General features: G+C 38.9%; 1 pseudogene across 1 annotated transcript; it reads left to right on the top strand.

Moving 5' to 3' along the window:
- The first annotated feature begins 4,469 nt into the window (after positions 1-4,469).
- Positions 4,470-7,876, top strand: LOC309806003 (elongin-B-like; annotated as a pseudogene). The gene is made up of 2 exons: positions 4,470-4,596; positions 7,373-7,876. The product of its transcript is annotated as an elongin-B-like (transcript).
- The last annotated feature ends 312 nt before the right edge of the window (positions 7,877-8,188 follow it).

Raw genomic sequence — 8,188 nt, 5'->3', positions numbered from 1 at the left:
CTGTCACAGGCCCCTGCTCTCGGGAGAAGGCTTCACTGGCTCTACAGTGTGTGACTGCAGTCAGTGTTCTATCTGAATTGAATGCCAGCCAGCATTTGATATTTGTAGGTTTGATAGATTTCAGTGTAGCTTGTTAGCATGACAATAGTGAGAGAATTTTGATAATATTGCTCTCGTCACTTAGGTTTGTGGTCAGCCCTGTTTGTATGGCACCCATGGGTCTCTGAAAATAAGCAAACAACATTCAGGACTTAGATCTTACAGGATGCGTCATTATTTCAGTTCATTTCAATTTTCTTTTGATTATTGGTTTTATAGATAAAAGGTGACCATAGGAAAAAAAATAAATTTGTTGCAATTTTATCCCTTAAGCATTAAAATCCATTGTGATGGCACTTAGATTTGCATATGTGGTCCTGAAATGAAAGTTGCTTTTTGTTTTATTCCAGATAATTGCAGCTTGGGGTAGGCTTTAATTGGACCAGCCAATTTGGACACCTGAGATTTAATTTCTCATTCTATGACCTCCTATGTTTTTGGCTGATTTCCGTGTCTGAAAACATTCATTTGAAAAAAATAAAATACAACTCTTGGGTGTTGTATCCTAACCTGGAGGGAGCATCCATTTGTGTAGCAAATACTAAAAATAGTCGTTAACCTCTAAAGGATACTGACACTAGGTCGTTATTCATTTGATAGAATAATCTGTGATCAGTTTTCTCCTGGTTCAAGTGAGAACATCAACACGTGTTCCCTCTGCTCCCAAGTAAACCACTCAGCTGCTGCTGCAGCTGTGCTTCCAGACTGCAAAGATTACTCTTAATTCAGGAACCATTACGTGGGAAAACAAACAGTAGTTGTGGGAAAGGACATTGTCCCCATACACAAGCATAGCGTTCCTATGTGGGTTTTTAAAAACCTAAGTTCTGTTTTTTTGCCTAGAACAAAGAGGAAACAGGTTAAATGTTTTTGCAGAATTTTGTTGGAGTCTTCATGAAAAAAATGTCGCTTTTCTTACAAATTTCTGATGTAGACAAAACATATAGTCTGGAGGAGGCCTACTTTTGTAGGTGTCTCCTTTAAGGCGTCATGATTGCCATGGAAGAAACAGTATTTTCCCCTAATAGTAAACTGCAAGAAGCATTTTATTTTTTATCAGTTTTGCAAAAAATTTTAAAAAGCCAAGTTTTAAGCCTAAATTCTTACCAAAAAATCAAGCTTCCCTTTGTTCAGTCTATCTACACAATGGAACAAATAAAACAATTCAATGACAAACACCAGAACCTAGCATGTGCAGCTACTAGAAATGCTGTTTATAACTGTAGAAATTGCTGTAGAGATTAATTGTTATTCAACATTTGTGACCTATTATTCAGGACTTAATTTTACTATACTACATGCAAATCACTATGCAAGCTTAGATTTGTTTCAAATGAAGTGTCTATGCTCTGATGTTAATAATTAAATCAATCATCAAATCAAAAGAATACCTTTTCTCCAATTTGCCTGAATAGTGCAGAAGAAAGTATTTATATTACTCTAATTAGCTATATAATTGCCTCAACTTTCTCTTTCAAGGTGTAGACACAGTCAGAGGGAAATGGGATCTGAAAAGTCTCCTGATAATTTCCTCAATGTAAGAGCCACAAACACTTAAAAAGCCAATCTCCTCTTCCTCATGTTACTTCAAAATAACTTTGAAGTGACCATTCTGAACTTTATCAGTGTTAGCAATTTATTTACTGATTTAAAGGGGGAAATCTTACAGAAAAAATATGGACCATGCTACTTATGTGACCCTCCATGTACAGGGATAGTATTGAAATATTCTGGTAAATCTATTTCAGATACTTTAAGTGAATTGCCATTGATCCAAGGATTAAATCCTGTGAATAGTACATTATATCATTGAAACTGGTTTGTCAGTTTGATTTTTATGCTTTGGGTATAGTTACTGTTTCAGCTATTGACCCGTTAAATTCTATACACCATTTTCTAAAACTGAATAATGCACATATCAGTTTGCAAGCAACTTAAATCTCATATTATTTTTTGTCACCTTTATAAAATAAGTGGGATGTCCAAAGCTATAATGAGACAAACCAGGTTTGCTTTAAATAGCTTTGTTCTTATAAAGCTGCAGTTATATGTAGTATTTAGTTATACTGAATATTCCAGTTACTATAGTGTGAAAACCTTACAAAATATGTGCAAATATTCCTTCAGTTTTTTTTTTTTTTTTTTTTTTTGCGGTACGCGGGCCTCTCACTGTTGTGGTCTCTCCCGTTGCGGAGCACAGGCTCCGGACGCACAGGCTCAGCTGCCATGGCTCACGGGTCTAGCCGCTCCGCAGCATGTGGGATCTTCCTGGACCGGGACACAAACCTGTGTCCCCTGCAGAGGCAGGTGGCCTCTCAACCACTGCGCCACCAGGGAAGCCCATTCCTTCAGTTTTAATACCTCAAACTGTTTTTTGCATTTCAGGGGTAAGGTCTGATGACATGTAAAAGATGATTGTTCAATAAAATAATTGTAAGTGATATCTTTAAAACAGTGATTTTTTTGTTTGTTTTTAATTTTTTTTTTGTTTTTAAGATATATCTCCATCCTACTCTCACCATTCTATTCCTACTTTCACAAACATTAAGAAAGGTTAAACTTAAAATAAGCTGCCTAATGCAACAGGGAAGTGCAGTAGCTCTAGGCTAGATGAAGCCTGCCCTCTCCACACTGAACTTCCGCAGCCCTGTGTAGGGAGCATATTCATGAGATCAGCTGAGGGTAAAGAAGTGCTTTACCTTGCGCCTGAGCTCTGACTAAAACTGAGCCTACAACTTTTAAAACTTTGAGGGGAAAGTAAAAACTGGAAAGACAGGAGCTCAGCTTCTGCCCAGAGTTGCATAGTCTCTCATGACAGTTCTATCAGGGTCTGGCTGCCACCCCTTGTTTTGGCATATGACAAAGAGTTGAGGAGAAATCCTTTTCCTCACTCAGGGAGAATCCAATCTTACAGAACTGAGTACTAGTCTGGGTCCTCAAGTATTGGCACTTAGCTTTGGGAGCATCACAGACATGATGGTCCACGAAGGGGCATTGTTAGCTGTGGAAAATGTAAGGCCGTGAACTTCTAGAAGTGAGAAAAGAGCAGGAGAAGAAGTATATGGGAGACATTTGTGAACACACACAAGGTGTAGTTTGAAGGATTCTCAGAGCACTTGGCAGGAGAGAACTGTGACAGGATGGAGAGCCTTCTGTCAAGATGATAGAGGCTATTAGGCTAGCACACATTTGCTTTCATTTTATATTTATAAGGAAAACAGGAAGCTGACCATAGATCAATTGCTTTTGAAAATGATGTTCCTCAATTATTTACAAGCGGGGAGACATTTAATACAAAACAATCCAAATTTGTAATTTAGAAAAGTATATACTTGGGTAGTAGAAAAAATAAGTACCAGGATTGTCTGGTGTATTAGGGTTCCCCAGAGAAAAAGAACTAATAGGATGTATGCATATAAAGAGATTTATTTTAAAGAATTAGCTTTCATTATTATGGAGTCTGACAAGTCCCAAGATCTGCAGTGGGCAAGCTGGAGACACAGGAGAGCTAGTGATGTGTTTCCAGACTGAAAGCCAGCAGGTGCAAGCCCCAGAAGAGCTTTTATTTCAGTTCTAGTCCAAAGGAAGGACTAAACCAGTGTCCCAGTTGGAAAGGCAGTCAGGCAGGAGGAATTTCTCGTAGTCATGGGAGAGTTAGACTTTTTGTTCTATTCTGATTTTCAACTGAATAAATAGGGTTCACTCACATTAGAGAGGACTATCTGCTTTACTCATGTATTCAAATGTTAGGTCTCACCCAGAAACATCCTACAGATGCACCCAGAATAATGTCTGACCAAATGTCTGGGCAACCCGTGGCCCAGTCAAGTTGACACAAGATGAACCATCACAGCTGGTAAACTTGCAAACACACCATTATTTTATGTCACACTACTAAAATATAAAACGTCCTAATGAACCCAGCCACATTAAGGGAATGAATAAATAAATTATTACAAAATTTGATAATCTCCTCTTGAAATTATTTTGAAATATTTAATGTCTGGAGGTAAGGGCTTGTGAGCAGGGGGTCCTCTTTCATATTAGCTAAAAATATGGATCAAACAGAGAAAAGCCAGGGCTATGAGTGGGTGGGCAGTGATGTGCTTGGAAATTATGCTGAATTATCTCTCCTTATCATGAGAAACAGGGCAGAAGGAGGCCTGGCATCAAAGTACTGATTGGACCTACATCCTACAGGGTTGGTATTGAGGGGGCGGGTGGCCAAGGAGTGGAGTGAGTGATGTCATCAGCAGTGACAACAGGCCAGAAGCAGTGAAAAGCATAAAACAGCAAAGCAGAGATAATAGGGGGCAAATGCAGCAAGGAAAGTGTTGAACCCTGGGAGGAGAGGCAGCTTCTCAGAGGGCATGAGTTCACTGGTAGAAGACAAAAACAAATCTCTGGTAGCTGTTACCCATGTTTCTCATGATGGTGACTTGTCTCCTCCAGAGACTCAAAGGAAGTGGAAACTGGATAAATATGTTATACTTTCAGGTTTGTGAGAATATCTTGTCTGATCTTTACAAATTTGAATAATACAGGAGAACTAAAATTGCCTTGATTAATACCACTTTTTGCTGAGATAGCAAGGAGAGAATTGGTTTGGGTACTAGACACAATATTTGGAAATCTCTGTTCAATAAACTTCATTTAAAAAATGCTTTGTATTCTTGGCGAAGTGAAATTGAGAACTCAGATTGTTACCTGCATGGTTCAAACCTCCAATTCCCTTTTACCTCAAGTATCTGGATATTTTTTGTTTTACTTAAATTGCCAACATAATTATCTCAATTTTCCCTTTCATTTTCTACGTTGAAAAGAGAAGTGACATCATTATATGGAGGTTTAGTCAAAGGGAACTTGGATCAAATGTTGAGGTAAGTTTTCATCAGGAGAATGGCTGTGTTAGCAATGCCCAAAGCACAATCTATTACTGAATAATCCTGCTCATTTGGCTAATCAACTAACACTGGAAGATCCTGGGAAAGTTTGGGTTTGACAATTTCACGCAACTCTGACTCAAAGTTATACAGGTCCTGAAGCCATTTCTCCCTTTGCGTGTAGTTTTCTAACTTTAGAAATTATTTACCACTTGGGGATTGGAACTGATTTTATTTTAAAAGCTATTGTTTTGCCAACATATATTTTGTTGTTCATAAAATGAGATGGCACAATGCCCACTGAGAGAGAATTGAACCCAGTTATTTCTCTTAAATTCTATAAAGATAAATCACAATTCGTTTTTGCATCACCCTCACTCTCAAAACGCAATATGGAACACAGGTGATTCACTATCTCATTAAAAGATTTATCAAAACTTTAATGCTTTCTTTCCAGTTTGTCAATGGATCCATAATGAGAATTTCTCTTATTTCACACTTCACCATCTCTGGTCTGTAGCCCTTGTCTTGTGGTCCAAGATGGAGAAAGGTCCAAAAATAGAGGCAAAGGACATACACACATCATCAATAGTTTAAGGAAATTTCCTGGAAGCTGCCACAGGAGACTTTCTCTCATTATTTAACTTGACAGAACTTAGTCACATCACCACACTACCAGCACGGGTGTCTCAGAAATGTACTGTGGGTGTCCATGTGCCCAGCTATCATCAGAGGATCTGACTTAAACCTATGTTACTCAAGTCATGTCATCATTTACTCACAGCTTTAAAACATGAGATACATTGATTTATGTACAAGAATGTTTATCACTATTATTTTTAATAAAAAATATTAGATGCCACTTAAATGTTTCCAAATACAGAATTCTTAGATGTATTATGGTCCTTTGCTGTGCTATAATGATATGTAAATACTAAAATCAGTTATAAAAAGCCTTTACCCAAATGGAAAATGCTTATGCTATAACATGAAAAGAAAAAAGCAGAATACAGAACTGTATATATAATATGAGCTCACACAGAAAAAAGACACGAAGGAAACTGATAGAAAAGTTAACTGTGGTCAGTTAGGAAAAATAATTGGTTTTGATATTAATCTTCTTATACTACTACTCTCTAGAATGTTTTATTTTTTTTTTTTCCTTTTTTTTTTTGAGAAAGTATCCAGATAATTTAAATGAGAAATTTTAGTGATCTGATAATTTGGAAGTTGAGGAAAGTGTTTTGTCTATATTATTGACATAATTGCATCAATTCTCAACTTCATCTACTGAAAAAAAAATTCTTTGCACTTAATCTAATGAGCATGTAGGAAGAAAACAAAAATCCAAACCTTTCTGAGAGGCAGTGGAAATGCAACTGCTTTATTTATTCTAAAGCAATTCTAACATTTTATTCAACATGCACATGGTCTGCAATGCACTTAAGATTATACAATGGCAGACACTAAGCAGATTTGGGGAACTCTGGATTCTATTGACAGAAATGAATGAGCTATCTGACTCACTGTTTTTCATTTGTGCATTTGTTTTTCCCATATCACTAGCATTCGTTATGGTCACACAGCCAGGCTCACACTCAAACCGAGTTTATGCTCTGGGAAATGCTGAAAAGCATTATCATCTTCATTATTGTCATCAGTGAAAATTATGTTCGTCCATGCTCTCTGGAGTTGATGGCTAGAATGTCTGAAAACAACATCCAGGCATTTTCCCTCTCACCCTGAGGGAAAAAAATACATACCAGTGGTTTTTTTTAAATTTTATTTTACTAATAATCTGTTTTTCCTTTGCCCTTTAGAGTTGACAAAAGCTGCATGTAATGAATGCTATTTGTACATAAAGGCAATTTCCAGAATAAGTATAGTGTCACTGCCTGGCATATGAAACAGATACAGAAATTCTCCAGATTAGCCGCCTTAGTTGAACACTACTCATATTTTGAAGTAAACAAATAACCATTTCCTGTGCATTTTCGCCTCACCCCATCACCTCATCAGAAGAGTGATAATTGCTTTGGAGACTCTTGGTATTCCCTCCATGCCCTACTCAGTATCCCTTGGAAAGGGTGGCCAGGACTCCATTGTAAATACAGCTATAAGGTCCGAATTCCTGCAGGTGTGAGGAGAAAGGTTGTAGCAGCTTTGCCGCGCTAATTCATGAACTCTTTTGAGTTAAATTTTATTTTTTCCTCAAAAAGGGATCTTTCCTCAAAATGGCAACCAGTGTAACTTTGTACATACCCAGAGGATTTGAAATAATGCCTTGAAGACTGTGTGGTTTTTCCTAAATTGTCAACTGTAGAGTTCAAAGGGATCGCATTTTGCCTCAGCTTAAAACCAACACTTTTCTTTCTTTAAATGGGATTAAGAGAATCACGGAACCCTGAGGCTGCGGGGTGGGGGCCGCCCTGGCGGGGGGCGGGGCCGCCCTGGCGCGGGGCATGCTGGGTCCAGCGCCCGGGTTGCTGGGAAGAGGGTGGAGCGCGGCTGCTCTGGGGAGTCTAGAGGGAGGAGTAGCGGCCGTGATGGACGGGTTCCTCACAAGACTGCTATGTTCACGGACGCCAAGGAGTCAAGCACCGTGTTCGAGCTGAAGCGCATCGTCGAGGACATCCTCAGGCGGCCGCTGGACGAGCAGCGAGCGGCTGTATAAGGACGCCAAGCTTCTGGACGACGGTAAGACATTGGGCGAGTGTGGCTTCATCAGCCAGACAGCAGGGCCTCAGGCCCCAGCCACTGTGGGACTAGTCTTCCGAGCAGATGAAGCATTTGAGGCTCTGCGCATCGAGCCCTTCTCCAACCCACCCGAGCTGCCGCATGTGATGAAGCCGCAGAACTCAGGAAGCAGCCCCAATGAACAAGATGTGCAGTGAGAGACCCTCCCCCCACTGCCCCTCCCCCCTTAAAAGATATTTGGGTGTCCAAAAAAGAAAAAAAAGAGAGGTTATTCTCTTAATCCCATCTGAAGAAAGAAAAATGTGTTATCATCTTTCGCTATTCAGTTTAAATGACTTCCCCCAATATCTGAACTCTGTGCTAACTCTAAATGGAAGCCAAGAAGCAAAGAATAATGTGCTGTTTTAAATGTAAATGGAAGATAAGATGTTGAAGCTAAATTTTAAAACCACACCAAGATACATGCATTCTCCTCTCACATTTAAATAATGCTCACATTAAATAATTGT

Source organism: Mesoplodon mirus, assembly GCF_964341445.2.
Source record: "Mesoplodon mirus genome assembly, chromosome: 6".
Taxonomy (NCBI): domain Eukaryota; kingdom Metazoa; phylum Chordata; class Mammalia; order Artiodactyla; family Ziphiidae; genus Mesoplodon; species Mesoplodon mirus.
Note: the sequence above shows the minus strand (reverse complement) of the source record. Positions and strands in the feature narration are given on the sequence as shown.